The sequence below is a fragment of the Ischnura elegans genome, chromosome 8, assembly GCF_921293095.1.
Source record: "Ischnura elegans chromosome 8, ioIscEleg1.1, whole genome shotgun sequence".
Lineage (NCBI taxonomy): Eukaryota > Metazoa > Arthropoda > Insecta > Odonata > Coenagrionidae > Ischnura > Ischnura elegans.
The window spans coordinates 51,561,177-51,579,198 of NC_060253.1; the positions used below are offsets into that span (position 1 = coordinate 51,561,177).

Consider the following 18,022-nt stretch of genomic DNA (forward strand, 5'->3'; position numbering starts at 1 on the left):
GCGGCCATCCTGCTGGCGTCTTCAGGTGAGAGTAAACAAGTCAGGACGCCAGCAGGAGCAAGGCTGGAGAAACTGCCTTCAATCAAAACTACGCGGAAGAAAGCCCGTAAGACGTTACTGACGTGGAGAAACGCCGCAGAAACCTCAGATCCAATATGAATCGCTAAGTGCAGAGCGGCATTATGTCCAAGTTGGACGATTTGTCTCTTTTGTTTTCTTTAAGTTGTTACCGGGTGCCAGACTCAAACGTTTCCTACTAAAAGGAAACATGTCATGCTAATAAAACAGAGCAGAATAACGCCACGGTTCTGCAATAATTGATTAGAAATGATCTGATAATTTTATCTCAAAACTGGCTATTCCGTAGACTTCAGCTAGTTGAGGACGACACACCTCTGGAACAATCTCCAATCACCCGCTTCCAGTGAAAACCAATCCAATTCAAGCATATCTTCCCAGCTACTTCTCTAATCTTCCTCATCCCCATGGAAACCGCGGCTAACATTCCACGCTCGCTTTAATTTACGTCATTCCTCTCGGCTCTTCCTGCTCCGGTCAAAAGACTTCCGTTTATTCTCATCCTCAACCTTTCTTTTAGATCCCGAAGGCAGAAATCGCGGAAAAATCCCAATCGTGAGTTTACCATAATACCACAATTAATTATCACCTAAATATCTATCCGTGGCGAGTGGTCCTTCATCGTTAAGCGATTCCTATCTTGCTTTTTTCTTGTAGATGTAGAATTTCATGATTTTTTTTCAATAATGAAATTTGATTGATATTTACTCACGGGCTTAACCAAGATTATAACTCAGATTCCTTTTTAAATTACTATGATTAGTTTACCAGTAACATATTAGGAACCAATGTGTGCCTAAAAATGTCAATCACTCCTTCATTACAATTTAATAATTATTAGTAAAAGTAGAAAACATTCTTGTCTTTGTCTTTAAAATGATAATATTTAATAATTAACCCGCATTTTTCATCTTTTTTGAGCGAGAAATGTTATAAACGAAACAAATCGCTGCATAATACACGGTAATGAATGTAAACTAAATTATTTTGGCTTGGTTATTGGCTGCAAGTATTAAAAATGATGTAAAAGTTTTCATTTTCTTGAGAGAGATGCCTCTGCCAATAAATTCAACCTATGCATCTTTATTACCTCTAAGTGAGGTCAGTAGTGGCAGAGGTTTTGAAGAAGCAAATAATTCTAAAATTATCTTTGCGCGGTGATAATAATATGGAAAATGCACTGGTATGAAGGGTAGGAGAGAAGAGAAGCCTCATGAAAACCTTAATAAGAAGACGGAACAACCTTATAGGCCACATCTTGAGACACGATGGCCTGATGAAGACAATCGTTGAAGGACAAGTGGAAGGCAAGAATGGAAAAGGAAGACCCCGAACAAAATATATGGAACAAGTAAAGAGAGATGTGAAAGAGAAGAAATACGTAGGTGTGAAAAGATTAGCTGATAGGAGAACTGAGTGGAGAGCTGCGTCAAATCAATCCTAGGATTGTTGACCAGTGATGATGATGATGAGTGTTTCCAATCGCATGATAAAAATCAATATAAAAATATATCTCAGTTTAAGATCTCCATCTGTGGTACCCATTAATTCAAGTCTCGGGTTTATTTTCTTTTCCAATCTCTTAACTCATTAACCCATCAACCCAAGACTTGAATTACTCGCTACGGTGGATGGAGTTCATTAAATGAGGCATGTTTTTAATAGCGATTTTTTTCCATGTTATTTGAAACATTCAGCAGTGCATAAAATAAAATTCGACTAACAGTGTGTTTTCAACGCTTAAAATATTTTTGGTATTCTGATATGAAAAGTTTTCCTCAGAAATGAATTATAAATATACACTTAAAACAAAGTGGTGGGCATAGTAAAGATAAACCTAGCAAAAAAACTACAAATTGAATAGATATTGCATTTATTCTTTTTGTAGCCCTAACTATTATAGCTCAAAATATAAGTTTTTATGTCTACGCGTTCGAGTTTTATCTTACATGACCTAGATTTCGGTGTAGTCCGTCTCCATCATAATTAATCATGACCAAACTAGTTCTAAATTTGGTCGTGAAACATGTAAGTGCACCAGTGGCGTTACTAGGAATATGCTTTGGGGGAGGAATGAGGGGAGTTTTGGGGGATACCTTCCCAGGAACGGGAAGTTCAGGAAATATATTGAAAAATAACATTCTTGAAAATGCATTTTATTTCATTTTGGAACTTAAAATTTAGATTTAAGCAGACGAAATTATTATACATCAAATCCAGACAAGATTTTTAAATAATTTTTTGATCTCTCTGAGGCTTTGGGGGGGGGGGGATACATCCCCTCATTCCCCTATAATTACGCCACTGAGATGCACTGAAAAAATGAAGTTCTTGTACCAATTTTGAACAACGTGAAGAAAACAGCCCATGATACGGAAGGAAGGATTGTTAGTAGTTTCGTAGGCATGGTTTGATATTTGGGGGAGACGATAGACAGCTGAGGTCAGTTGCGCCTTTAACCACCACGAAAAGTAGTTTTGCGCCTTAATTTTCTTATTAAATTTCATTCCTATAATTTTTTACATTTTATCCTTCGAAAAATATATCATTCCCATTGAATGTTATGCTTGAGAAAGTTTATCTACTTTATACTTAGAGAAGCAACTTTTGATACTGAAGGATAGTAAATGATTTCTGTGTTGCATTTAATTTCTGAGACATTTAGTTGATTTTGTTCATCACTGATTATTTCATTCCTGTAGCATATAAGGTGCTCGGGGGTAACTAGGACCATGAGGTGACTAGGGCATAGGAAGATCATATGCATATTTATGGGAATTTTAAGTTCGTCAGGTAGGCACACCTTCTTCTTATGTTCCTTGAACAACATGCCTTACCTCATAACTGAGACGTGAAAATAATATTAATATAAAATACTGTAAACTGGTAGAAATTACATTCAAGTCACATAATGTGCTAGTTCGATTGTTGATAAATCATTGTGTTTTTTCTCAACCATCCATCGGTGTAATCTGCCCAATAAAAATGTTTGAAAATGGTATTGTACTATCACATTGAAAAACAATTCCCCAGTTACCCCGTGAGCACCGTAATACACGAGGAAGTTTATCTATTTTAAAATTGATCTATGAAAATAATTATGCATCGAAATTTACAATTCTGCATGCTTCCATGAAAAATCGCAGTAAGTTTCGTGGAAGAAGAATCTATGCATAAGTTTTTCCCCCATTTTAGAGGACCGTTTAATTTAATTCACGCCTGAATCCTACCAACCCACTTAATCGTGGCTCTCCTTTAAAACCTCAACTTTAAAAACGGTGCGTGAACGCCTCGCCTTCCATTCACTCGCTGCGAATTCGAGCATTTTTTTTTCACGCCCTACGAATAATTTATATCGTGGAAATTTCGCCGCGGAGAGACCACAGTGTGTGGCCGTGGCACTTTGGGAAGGTCGCGTTAATTAGTGCAGCGATCCCAACCTCCCCCCCCCCCTGTGACCCTACCCGTTCCTTCCTAGCCTGTCCTTTGCTTAGAATCGGCTTTGAGCACGAAACGGAGAACGACTGTCACGGTTGTGTCGCGCCACGAAAAGTCGAGATAGTGAATAAGAGGCACGTCGTTTCCGCTGTTCATTCTCTTCCAGTGTACGCTGCAACAAGCTGTAAAGGCCTGGTTAAACGATAAATTAACCACTTGCGTTCGGATGGCGAGAATAGGGTGGTTTCCTATTATTTTTTTATTGCCTAAATCGAAAGATTAAAACTCCTGGAGTACGTATTTCACGCATTTAGATTTTTAAATGACGATATCTATTTTTCGCGATTAAAGGAAAGTAAAAATTTTCAAGCGCGCGAAAACGCGACGGGTAAGTATGAATGCCGGGAAATCTCTCCGTGTGACGTATTTCTCGTTCCCGCTGCCACCCTGTGAGGTGACCTTGAGGGAGGCTTGAGCGCTGATACGACGCAGGCTGCTAGCGGGTAGCCGAGTACCCTGCTAGCTGGTAGCGCTTGGCTTAAATAAGGATTATTAATACCTTATCAAACGAAGAAAACTTTCCGGCCTTAGCCAGTTTTAATAAGTGATTATTAAGACATGTTTCCCTGATTTCTGCGCCTCATGCATGCATTGGTAATCTCAGACGATGTATAACTCCTATCTACTCGTATAGAAACTAGGTCCCTGTGACGTCATGTGGAGTGGCATCGCGTGGGCGCCAATCTGGCCGTTTTCAAATGAGGATAAAAATGGACTATTGCCATTCGTCTAAACCGGTATTTCTAAAACGAAATAATTTGTATATTATGAATACACTAATGGTGGGTAACGAATCGCAATTAATGCCTTTAGTTTTCTTTCATGAAGGAAACTATCCTATTCTCGCCATTTTTTTCCCTAGCGTTTCGGACGGGTGACGTAGATTCTCGTCATTTAGACGCGTCTACTAAAACAGTTTTAATTCATAATATAGATTTTTGGGCGTACGTTTTCAGTTGTTGTTCGTGACTTATTATGAATGGACGTATCGTTATGTTTGATAAGGTAAAGTTATATTTTAAACATTAGCGTCTGTGTGCTCGAGGCGAGTTGTTGGCACGGATTTGGCAAAATAACTATTATTATTTTAGATCCAGGGCCAGTTCCATCTTGGAGCCAATTATAGAGTCGAAAAAACGCAGAGGTATTCATTGTTCTTGTAAACTAAAAAATATCTTAACAGATTTCAAAACGGTTTGAGACCTAGTCGTTCTTTTGATTGGTAACTTTTTAACCATGTTTAAACCAAGGGCAGTTGGCCCGAATTGGCATACATTTTCAATCTCAACTCATATACCCATGTACGTCGTTCCTGTATATTTAAATACCGCGGTACGCAACGTGTTAACACTTACGGGTTAATGTCTAAATGCATGAACGCGAGAATCAGGGGCGCCGACTTATAAAAAATATTGGGGGGGCCCATATCCGAGGTCTTGCCCCGGGAAGAGGTTAAATTCAAAGTGTCGCAGCACCGAAACACTATCATGATTCACACCACCTGATTCAGTCAACCTGCTTCACCTTATAATTATTTGTTTTAACACATTGTTGAATTTATTTTAAAAGGTAACTATCGTCAAACATGGGAAATAATAATTACCAATATATTTTTTTTATTTCACAAAGCATAATATAACTTAATTATTTTCTTGAAATATTGAGGGGGCTCCGCCCCCCCAAACGAATCTTTGAGGGGGCTCGGGCCCCCTCAGGCCCCATGGAGTCGGCGCCACTGGCGAGAATGAACGCCAAAATGCACAGTGTAACCACCCAACTTGTGCAAATGCATGCACAGAAAATAGAACCTGTTCTAATTTGGTTCATGCAGTCGCACATGTTCAGTTCCGGTCCACCAAAATCATTCAAAACAAACGTCAATTAACTTGTACGTGTTAATGTACCGTGTAACCAGGTCTTAGCACAGGGCTACTACTCTATCGATACTGAATGCATCGGAAGTGTGGTAGCTTGGGGCGAGACCGGACGAGAGCTGGTCGGCAATGGCCGAGGGCCCCGAACTGAGGGGGCCCCCACCAGTGGCGCAGCGAGGGGGGGTTTTGGGGAATAAACCCCCCCCCTCAAGAACTCAGAGAAATTTAATCCATTTTACTTAATTGGATAAATGTTACCTATAGAATAGTGTTAGGATTAATAAAATACCCCTCAGAAATCCGTAAAACTCACCATTTATCTTAAAAATTGTCTGGGTAGGGCACCCGCTCCTCCCGTATTCCATTTTTCCCAGTATTAGTTGCGCCTAAAACCCCCACCCCTTGCCTTAATTCGTAGCTGCGCGCCTGACCCCCGCAACGCTTGCGTCTATCGTAGAGCGTACATGAAAGGCGTCACAAAAAAAGAATATGATTACTTGAACCAAATTTTTTTTATTAAAAAATTTAAAAGAAGCAAATATCCACAGGGAGGAATGACACCTCGGTAGCTTAACTCGCTAAAGCACTCGACCGGAAATCGAGGGATCCGGGTTCGTGTCCCGGTCCAGGCGAATGATTGTTTCCCTGTGGATTTTTCGCATTAATTCTGCTGTTTGTTAAATTCAAATTCATCATCAGAGTCTGGCTACTGTAGCCTATATATCAGTTTTCTTTGTCTTCTTCAGTTTACGCATCCATTATTCACTGATCCAATAATTGGATTCCTGAATCCCTGAGGACGATGAGCAAATTGCACTTCGAAACGTCGAAAGATGGTACGGAGGACTTTACCCAGTGTGAGACCCGAGAAATTTTCACTGCCATTGTTCACCGGGAAAAAATGATATCATTTTAAAATCAAATGGTACATAGATTACCCTTTGCCAATTTTTATGAGTTTCACAAGTATTAAAAAAATCCAATCATGAAAACATGCGATTTGATTTCTGGGTGGGATGTTAAAATTTGAGATTCAAGATAATATATATATTAGAGTCTACTAAAGATGCCCTGAAAATTTCAACGTCATAGCATTAGTTTTGAACGAATAATTTCTCACCAAAATGTTATACCCCTTGAGCGAGAGTTGTACGCCATCTCTACGTTCTATGTTTGCACAGTAAAATATTAATTTAAATATTTGTGCGAATTACTGTCGCGGATCCGTAGAACCATAAGAAAGGCTTTCATTGAGAAACCCGAAGTAAGAAGGAGTGAAGATGTTCACAGAGGTTCTATACTTAGATCAAAATGCGTGTGAAGCCAATGCGGACGATGAGCGAGGTTAACCCACCTGACCGTATTCGCGAAAACAAACCGAATTTATGGTGTAAACATGAGTCCAAACAACCACTTTGAATGTCAGTAGCGCGATGGAATTGAAGCGAGAAGAAGGGGTCTTAAAGAAGAGGCGTGGTTTACGTCGCTGTGGGTGTGGTTTCATCTTTGGTTGCCACGGGTTTAGTGTTCGGTGATTTGCTCCACGAACTCTCGCTGTCAAAGATCGTTATCCCTTTTTTTTGACGTTTTGTTCGAGGAATTGAGAGCTGCTGAGCTAAAGAAATTCCTCCAGAGTTCAGTGAACCCTGAATTTTTTCAAGGAGTCCGCCATGTCTGAGATATTGAATTCCATAACAGTTTCAATTTTTGTGGACCAAAATACTCTTTATCCAATTTTTTGGCGAAATAATGTATTTTAATGTATCTTAGACCCATAATTAAGTGGGAAATTCTCCAAAATTCCAGGAATTTACGTTTTGTAAAATAACCGAATTATATTTGGAAGTTTCCCCAGCCAAGTATGATTATTTTATTTTACAACTAAAATCTAAAATATTAATTAAAATGCATGTTTTGTTTAGTGCATGTTTCTTTTAATTCGGCCCGATGGCTCCATAATTGAGGTGCAGAGACAATTCTAATTAAAGCCTTACTTATCTGTGAAAAAAAGGTAATACATATATTAAAGTCAAGAGTTTCAGCTTTGGAAATCAGTAGTATGTTGGAGTTACCTTAATTTGTTTTTGGAAATCCAACTTAAACTTTGCCTCTTGGTTTATACATATACGATCTATAAGTATGTCGCTGTAAAGGTCGGACACCCTTCCACTGAGTCTTTTGACGATTAAAATTGTCCTATTTCGCAGCAAGTCTCATATACAGTGGCCATTTAAATTCTCTTGCCGTCCAGGACTTCACGCTTCCATCTTAGTAAACGATCACCTATGAAAAGTCGACATAGATTTGAATCCCAGATGTTGCAGAAACAATGGGGAGAATATTAATCCGCATTTTAGTTGCCACTGTGGTATTCAGCCTCTGGGAAACATTCGGTAGTTGGCTATCGTTAATTTGTATGTCAATATTTATTCTTCGGAGGCAATCTGCGATAAGCACGATAAAGGTATATTGGCTTGGTAATGAGACTTGTGAAATCTTTTTTGTGTATCTAGGGACTTCAAACTTAAATAGTCGAATCAGTATATTTCAGGAATTTGATCAAATAGCATCAAAGTTTTTTCTTGGTAATTTATTGGCATTTAACATCAGGCAATACATGATCAATGAAGTATATCACATTAAAAAGTTAATGCATAAATAAAAGAATTTCTTATATTCATCGTAATGTTTTTTATATTTGTGGCATTTTATAATATTCAAAATTAATTGAAATACCTACATATAATCACATTAATTAAGCTGACATATACTTTTCCGTCTATTGGAACAATAATAGATCTTCTCAGCTAAATTTGGCCGTCTATAAAATTGTAATATATTAGTAGTGATTGTTTGGAAAGAGGATGAGAAGTTTTGATCCATTTATGACGTTTTCCTTAGGTTCATTCTGATTTTTTTCCTCCAATGATTTCAACTCGATGACAGCCCTTGTGAGGAAGATATCTTGTTTTTTTTAATTTCCATTTCTTGAGTGATGGTACAAAATACCTACTGAACTTAACAAGCAAACTCCTGCTGAAAAAAAAGGACTACCTCTTATTAGTTTTAATTTCTTCACTTAGGTAGCTATCAAAGTTATTTTTTTCCTGCGTGCTTCCTTTGCCATTGAAAAGTAAGAATACGTAGGGTGGTTGTAATTAACACTTTTTGAAACCAATATTTTTATTCAGATCTTCGTTATTAAAAAACGGAATTGAGTTTATTCCAGAAAAAGGTGTTTAAACACTCTTATTCAAAGCATTCCTTGATAGATGTAGTTGTTGACTGCTTAACTTTTACCACAGCATTTTACTGTGTAGACTTTCTGTGCTATAATGCTATGCTCTACGGTCCACTGTGAATACCCAGTACCATAGACCCAAGTGTTGGCATCTAATAAGGGGCTAGAAGTTCAATCTAATTTCTTCAAAGCTCAAACCATGCAGAATTCTCTATTGTGAGGTAATTATATGTATCATTTCCAGTGAACGCCTACCCAGTTAAAGTTATTTTGCTGAATAAATATTTATTAATGATTCCTTGAAAACTTTTTTTACTGCCCATTAATTTTTACTTTGCACGAATTTGGTCTTGAATCATTTAAATGAGCGTGTTTTGCTCCGAAAACTCTGATTGGTTATCATGGTAATTTTTTTATTGCCGCTTTTCGTAGCTGTTCGAAACCTTTTAAAGCTTCTCTACTCGCTTTTCTGCGTTGTAACTGTATTTAAATGCAAGTCACAAGTCTTATTTTTATGATGGTTCCTTTTTCTATCTCTTAGCGTGCTTTCATTTTCACTTACAAATGTTAATAACTTGCTAAATAGTACGGTGATCATCCTATATTTTATTTTCATCATGAGTCCCGTGGGTTATCGAATTTTTTATCACTTATTTTGGTCGTAACGATATTTACCTTCTAGTTTTCATCAACTACTCTCCCATGCCTAGAGTAGCATCGCCATCGCTCAAAAATATAAAATTTCTGATTTACAAATACAATCCTAGAAAAATTATCTTAAAAAGTCATATTATTTTCACAATTGATGAATTACAATTTTAGGAGCATATTTTAAAATTTTTACGAAAAAAAGTTTTCTTTCCTCGCTCGACGAACCTTTTCAAGCCTTCATTTCAGCTGTAGTGAAATTTCTCCCCTTAAAAAGAGAAAAAAGTGATCTCGTGATCCAAGCTTAGCCATTGGATTATTTAAATAGTTTTAATCCTGTTGACATATTTTCAAAAATTTACACCATCTTAGGATGTGAGCAAGCGACGCCACTCACTGATTTACGAATCACAAGACTTTGACCAATGGTAATGCTTTCCATACAATCCCGAAACTCCTATGTGTTTCTGTTTTTATACTTAAATATTTCATTTTTCGTAAACATCAGGAAAAAATACTTGCAGAACCGGATACATTAATCCTAATCGATACCTCCACTGCACAAACACTCAACAATCGCCCACCAAATCAAACCCGCTCATCTAGTACCACTAGGGCTACTAGATGAGCGGATTTGATTCGGTGGGCGATTGTTGAGCATTTGGGCAGGGGAAGTATAGTAATGTTATACGATAAGAAACTTCTTCCAAATACACGATAGCAGAGCGATATTATTTTAAGTGTCTTAGCATAATTGTGCATAATTTTGCTCCGTGAAAACCTATTATTTTTTTCTTCGTACATATTAATTTTTCCACGCATTGCACATTTTTACGTATGAACTATATAATGTATGCCCTAATGACATTCAGAGATCACGTGAAGGTCATCCTCGTAGGTTGCGGGATATAGAGTGGAAATTAAACGCGGCAGAGGATGAAATTTATGGGCCATGATGAATGAAGTTATGATGGGCCATATGAGTCACAGAGGGACAGAATCGTGAGTTATGACTCCCTTGATGGGGGCAAGTCCAGCTTAGAAGACTTAATCCTCTCTGAAGAAGTATAAGAAGCGGAACAATTTTTTTTCGGGAAAAGATCCCCATAAATGCGTAACGATGGAGTGTTTGAGGTCTCCTTTACGTCTCAATTCTTTTTACGATCGCAGTTGGAAGAGGAGTCTAAGGGATAGCGTTACGTTCCTCTCTCGTTGTAACTTCTGTGTGCGGAAGTATGAACGATTCACGCGAGCCTCATTTCTTTCTCAAAGTGCAGTCCCGCTGCGCTCTCGACAAAGACGTGCTTGAAACGAGGATCTCGTCTCTTAAGCGTTTTAGCCATACGTCGGCTCAGTTTGTACTCGCTTCTTTTCGATTTCAAACGAGAAATTTCTCTCTTCTAGATGTTATAGGGGTCATTTCATCTCAGTTTAACTAAAAAATCACCCTTCGGGTCTCAGGTTTTCATTTTATTTTTGTGAATTTATAATCAGCGATTATACACATTCTCGGCGTTTTGCTAAAATAGTTGTGACTTTCTTCTTACTTTTGCCAAAGCCTTGAGTCATATTATATGGTACCAATGTCTATGCAGAGTGTAGTGGATTTATTTATCGAAAATTTAATGGCTTAATCTTGGGTGAAATATAATTCAAGTCGATCACTTGATAATTCAAAATTTTCAGCAGTGATGAGGAAAAAAACTGTTGAATAACTTTTGTCATTCAATCTCAGAATTAGACGATTTTTTAAAACTTTAATTTATCTTTTGGAATGAATATAGAATAATGAAAAGAAAGTTTACCTTTGTTCGATTAATGCTATTGTACACGAAATCTATCAAAGATAAGGAGCAAGAAATGGTACATGACCGATTCATACGAGCCTTATTGCTTTTTCTACGTACAGTCCCACAGGGCTCTCGAGAAAGACACGTTTGAATCGAGGATCTCGTATGTTTAGCGTTTTGGACGTACGTAGGATCAGTTGTTGTCTGCGTTTTCTCTTTCGCTTCTATTCATTAAAAAATGAGAATATCCTCTCTAATAGATCTTTTGGGGGTCATAATGTCCCAATTCAACTAAAAACTCCGTTATAGGGTCTCTGATTTTGATTTAAAAATTGTCCATGAATTGATAATCAATGGAAGCAAACATTCTCGGCGATTTGGTAAAATAATTGTGATTTTCTCCTTATTTACTCAAAGGCTTGCGCTGATTACTTGGTACCAATGTCTCTGCAGAGGATTTATAAATAGAAAATTTAAAGGCTTAATCTTGTTTGAAATATAATTCGAGTCGATCTCTTGATATTTCAAAATTTTCAGTTTGTTATAAGGAAAAAATCTCAACCAATCCATCTCAGAATAAGTCGAATTTTTTACCTAATGAAAATGTATTTGAAATTTAATCTACTCATATTTTCGATTTAGGCACATTATAGTAATATTTCATGTAAATTCATATTTTTAAAAGTATTTAAACATTTTGATATTTCTCTCGCAAGCGTGTCGAATCGTGGAAGTAACAAGAGTTTTTTATCCTTTCAGACTGCTGCCGGTGGTATTTTTTACCTTGTGGACCATTCTAAATCATCTTTATCTGATCTCTAGCGGTCATATCCTCCAGAATTCCACGCCAGCGCCTATACTGAGGGTGTCGAAAATCTCGCCCAGGCACGAGCTCCAGGTAAGCACCTGACAGTTTTATAAACATCCGCCCTCACTTTCGTAAGTTTTATAAGCTTTCATTGATACGACTCTGGTCATAAAAATCAAGTTCCCGGTGATGGAAAGCAGAATATAATTCAAGCGTAGAAAGATAGCACAGAGAATAAATTAACTTGCGCTACAGAATAATATTAGTAATAGTAATGGATATGTTTTTTCACACAATAACTATACCCATGTACGCTTTTGTGTATACTCAAATATTGTATTTGTCGTAAACATCCGGAAAAATATCAACTAGAGCCGGATAGGTTAATTGTAATGTTATCTCATAAGAAACGGCCTAAAAATCTTGGAGTAACTAAGCTACTTAATTATGTAATGTTAAGTAAAATCTTAAATGCGTAATGTTTAATAAAATCTTTTCAATTCCCTTCTATCTATAAATCTACCATACTTGTATCTTATTACAGACTGTAGGCGTCCATATTGAAATTTCAACTTGCACCCATCACTTTCACCAATTACGGTTATTTCTACCTGCTTCGGAAATTAACTTATACATAGATTAGGCTAGCAAAATATTAAGGAGCGTATTTGTAACAATTTGAAAACAAAATAATGACCCTCATAAAGACCCTCATTTGCCCAGCATGTAACCACACGGCTATGGTGGGTGGAAATGGGTTATTGCTCTAAACATTGTTTTTCGTTTCTTCCGCGTTTGACTGATGAGACTAATATTATTCATGCTGCTGAGAATGGTATCTAATGATTTGATCGTCGGATTATTCTTCCTCGAATAGGATAATCCTCCAAAATCGTTAGAATAGCAATGGCTGTTGCCTGGTTACGCTGGTGGTAGGACCCGCCCGCCTTTGTGACTGTACGGGATTCCTCATCCCATCCCTTCCTTCCCTATCCCTTCCCTGGAGGCGTCGTCGGGCTTCTATCGCGGCGGCGCCTCCTTCCTTTCTCCTTCCTGTCCTCCCCCTTCTGCGGTGCAGAGGTAAAAAGCTCGCGCTTATAGACCCTGCCCCAGGAGTGTATCCTTGCAAGCTCGCCCTAGGAGTCTCGTTCCGACTGCTAAAAATGGTATGTAATATACCTACTTTGAAGAATTAATGGAATTGCCATCAGCGAACCTTGACGGAGCCATCGGAAATTCCTCTTGATATGCAGCGATTGGATTTGTGTAAAATCTCTCGCATTGGCCCGAACTCGAACGAGAAACCCCCGAAATAACGCCCGGTGTTTTCTCGAATTAAATTACCGCGGCATCCTTATTCTTTGGGAATTTTGCGGGCGCTACAGGCCGAGATAAAATACTGCTGTCGGACCGATCACATGGTAAAATATTCGTGAGCGTAAAATAATCGAGAGTAAAATATTCGAGTATCGCCTCACCGAGGCTTTTGTCGATGATTGAACACAATAATTAGTCATTTTTTGATTGAAAACGAGAGCAAAACAGCGAAAGGTGAACCTTTTTTTTTAACCCTTTCGCGGACCGTAACTGTCAAGATATCTTTCACAGGAACAAACCTAATTTGATCCACTAATCCCTGTCCCTCAAAAATGGACGGCTGGAGACGTCATGTCCAAGGGATAACACAACTCAAACACGGCTGTACCCGTCTTGTCCGAGTAAGGGTTAACAAAACCCAAGTATTGTCAAAAATTTACATTAGTTTGTAAGAGATTATAAACGCGTTTTTTCATAAAAACGAGAAATTAGTTAAATACCGTTTTAAGATATACGTTAAACTATGCGTTTTACGTTGCAATAATGTATTTTTTAGTGCGCCCGCAAAAATTGTTGAAGGAAAACTAAGGTCGTTTGAACTGATTGATAGTGGTTGTGTCTACTAATTTGCCTTTTTTAAATTTGTTTAGCCTTTGTTTTTCTATTTCCTAAAAGACTTAAGATCTTTATTTACAATTTTTTATACATTTTACATGTTCGCTTTGCATGAAGGTGGAAGTCGTATCTTGGTCTACTTTATTAATAATGCCAACGCTTCAACAAAGACTAGCTTTTCGTATCAGTATCATAGAAAATCACGCGGGCTTTTAGGGCAACAGTCACACCTATTGTCTCAGCAGGTAATATTTGTCATAATTGTTTCTTTAGTCTCGTAAATAAGCAATTAGAATATTGTTTCGGATATTTATTTAGTTGTAAGTAATTGTTTGTACTTCATTTGATCCTTCCATTTAACTTTTTATTTTTTCTATAGTCGGTGATATTTTCAGAGAGTTTTTCAGCGTTACCAAATTTACTCGCATGCTTTTGAGTCACGCTATTCCTCCCTGATATGCGTCTTATCGATCGCTCCCAGATTATCCTGCTGCTTGCATCATGCGCCTGGTGAGTATATCTTTTAATTCCGCGCGTTGCAAGCTGCAGTGTTTGCCTTGGAGAGTTGCTCTCTCTTGATGACGAACCGCATTCCTTTAATATAGCAAAAATACTGCAAGTTACCAGCAGAATACTATCGAAAAACCTAGTAGGTGAAAATATAGTCAAATGATAACAATATAATAATAATAATGTTTATTGTTACGGGTGTTAACCCATTGTACAAAAACGTATGTTACATAATGAAGCATTATAAAAAATATAAATTACAAGGAAAAAATTATTGCACAAAATAGAAAATTCTCAGAAATATAATATTCAAACAAGGTAATGTTAACAAGAGAAAAAAGGAAGGAAAACAAGAATCATAATAAGGAATATACACAGTAACATGAAGTTAAAATACAGATAACATTAACCAAGCGATATCAATCAAGTGAAAAAATTTAACTAATTTACAATAAAATGTAGCATAAGCAAAGTAATGATCACAAAAGAATACATAGGATGACAAAAGCAAGAATTGGTTGTACAAAGTAATAATAAGTTTAACAACATACAATCATCACATAATTTAACAATAGATTATAAAAGAATAATTTACTTACGACGCAGAGAAAGTATAGTAAAAAGGATGGCATGATTATAAGATGTGATACAAAAGATATCTTACCGTCTACTTAATTTTAATTAATTTTTTTCTTCTTATCTTGACCTCATTTAATCAATGGTAAAATAATTCTTGGAGTATAGGTCAAAAAACCATTCATTTAAAGTTAGGTTAATTTGAGAAAAAGACTTTTCAAAGAAATGGTTAACATATCTAAATCCATTAACAGTTGTAAAAAAAACAGACATTGAAAACCTTAGCAAAATTTATTTTTATTTAATTAATCAAAATTAATGGTAACTAGGTTTGGTAATAGCTTGGTAACGTAATATCAATAAATTTGTGCAAGCTAAGGTATGTCAAAATATTTTGTGTATTTTCTTCTTATATACATATTTCCGGTCGCGCCTTTATTTGTATAAAAAATGTTGTATATCATTGTATTTTATATTTTCTCATGTTTTTCATTCATAGCCCTGATGATAGTTTTTAAAAACTGAAACGTTGGCCAACAACTTTTTTAATTGATCAACATTAATTTTAATTGCACAAACTCTACCACACATGTTTCGACTGGCATGTAGTCATCATCAGGTGCTGGGTACTGCTGTAGGTACTGATGATAATCGCAACGCAATCGAAACACGTAGAATAGAGTTTGTGAAATTAAAATTAAATAGACAGTACGATATCTTTGTGTATCATAAAATTTACTATTCCACGATATCTCTCCAGAAAAAGTTAACTTCGTTCAAAGATGTGTTCGAGTACTATTATAACATATTCCGTCTCAATAGTGGAAAAAATTTAAAAATTACTCCTACTTATTATTAGATTTTTAGACAAAAATACAGTTTGTGTTTATATTATTATTAGCATTTATGATGTCGGTCAAGTTCATATTCTGCTGTTCTCTTTTTGTCAAAGATAAAGGTCATTTGAGGCGTTGAAATTTTTCGAAATCTCAATCCTTTGTCAAAATCCAGAGCCAAAAGCTATACGGCAGCGTTCCTTGTGTCCTTCCTGTCCATTAAACTTTTTCTTTACATCCTCATTTGCCTGTCATCCTTCTCGTCAACCACGCATTTAAGTATTGAATGGCCCCCTTTGTGTACTTTTTACCCGCTCCTTTGGTCTCCCCTATATATTCATCCTGCCGTTTACTCACCTTGCCACCTACGGAAGCTTTTCCACATTTTTTCAATTTTTTCTACACGTAATATTCCCTGATCGTCTCCATACTTCTAGAATATGGAAACAATTAAGTTTCAACAGGACTTCCGAACGACTGGTTGTATATTTTTTTCATGGCGCATTTCTTATTCAAAACTTAATCTACTGCCTTGAATTGTCCAGATGATAAACTATAAACTTTGTCAATATACTCATGCATTTCTAGAATACAAATTTTACATCTGAGTAAGTGCTGTGGTAAAGTCGCTCACCAATATTGTTTTTGCTGACGATTGTAAGAAAGTTTAAGACGCATAATTCTTTGCTAAAACTTTCGCGGGTACTCGTCATGTTGGATAAAAAATTTTTTATTCAACATGTTAGACGTATATTTTTCCTTTAGACGATCCATGACCAACTTTTCGAGGTATTCGCGACGAAAAATCGACCGCCTCGACTCTCAACGCCGATAAGTTGATGACGTCACACACTGCTGCCTAGCGAATCACCGCTTTTCAGCTACGCCTCTCACCCCCGCAACGGTCTCGCATAGATCATTGTTTATTAAACCGTTGCGGGCGATTCCTTCTCTCCGTGAACGAGTTCATGAACCGGAATTTTGAGCCAAGTAAATGTATGTAAGTAAAGTATGTTTTCCAAGGGCGGAAATTCTGGTCATTCTCAACGGGATGACTAGAAAAGAGCCACGCTCGTGCTCAAGGAGCAGGGACGCGATTTTCACTTTCACAAGGTGGATCAGTGGATCGGGATAATGTATTAATTGGTCTATTAGGTGAAACGAAAATCCCCATTCCGCGCTGACACAGGTTGGCGAAGTGCAAAAAGATTACGAGCCCCTCAAGTCATTCGTGGTGTAATTAAGAGATTGAGCTAAGTTGTTTGGTTTATCATTTGACATAGTCTCATTATAAAAATGTGGATTTCTCCTAACTGTAAAATGAACTGGAACTTGAGGATAAATAATGATGTACGTAATGGATTTTATATGCATTTACCATAGTCATTATAGTATATTAATTAAAAGCCGGGAGTTTTTTTTAATTAGGTAAAGGAAGAACCTAAATGGCTTATTTAAGTAGGATAATGTGCAACAAAAATGCTCAAAAATTTTGACTGGATCATTGTTTTTTCAGTAACTGCATTGTTCTCAACTCATAAAGTTTTGTTACTCTCAGAAGTTTATCACTGTTTAGAACGTAATTCCAATTAACGTTTTTGAATATGGGTAATGGAACCAACGCCAGTTTCGGTCAATTGTAAAAGTACTACCGAAAATTAAAGACGTACAAATTCTGATAATAATATTCGTGACAATGTATTAGTATATGCTACGAAAAGTTGCTTTAGAAACAAAAGAAAACTCTTGTTACACCATTGCGGTGTTATTGTTTAGGTGGTCAGAAATTTTTTACAGCAAAGAAATGTTCAGGAGAATTGAATTGGAGAACTGAAGGAAAGAATTCGTCCTTGGTTTATTTATTGACCGAAAAAAGCTTTTTAAAATGTAAGCAATTTTACGTGCGTGAAAGACACTGTTTCAAGTATGTAGGTAAATACACTGGCAAGATGTTGAGTTTTGTATCTACTGGTTTAGTGGATGGTCTTAAAGGACCTGTTTCATTCCTTTTAAAATTATTTTCCGTATCTGAAATATTTTTAATGTAATGGGAGGATACCCATAGGATAATTTTTATGGTATTCATGAAAATATTTAACGCAGTTCAATCAGTTACATGAACAGAAAACAAAATATACAACTTGGTTAAATGAGTGACGTATACAATATCAAGAGTGCAACACGAAAAGTAAATCAAAGTTGAGAACAGCAAGAGTTTTCCAACAACTTGA

At 36.7% G+C, this 18,022-nt stretch overlaps 1 protein-coding gene across 5 annotated transcripts in view; it reads left to right on the forward strand.

The window, feature by feature from the left end:
- The window catches only part of LOC124163635 (trace amine-associated receptor 6-like), a 150,630-nt gene that overhangs the window by 51,034 nt on the left and 81,574 nt on the right, over positions 1–18,022 (forward strand). For all 5 annotated transcript variants that reach the window (XM_046540674.1, XM_046540675.1, XM_046540676.1 and 2 more), the window contains exon 2: positions 11,889–12,027. The gene's annotated coding sequence lies outside the window, so the exon portion shown is untranslated. The remainder of the gene's footprint in view (positions 1–11,888; positions 12,028–18,022) is intronic.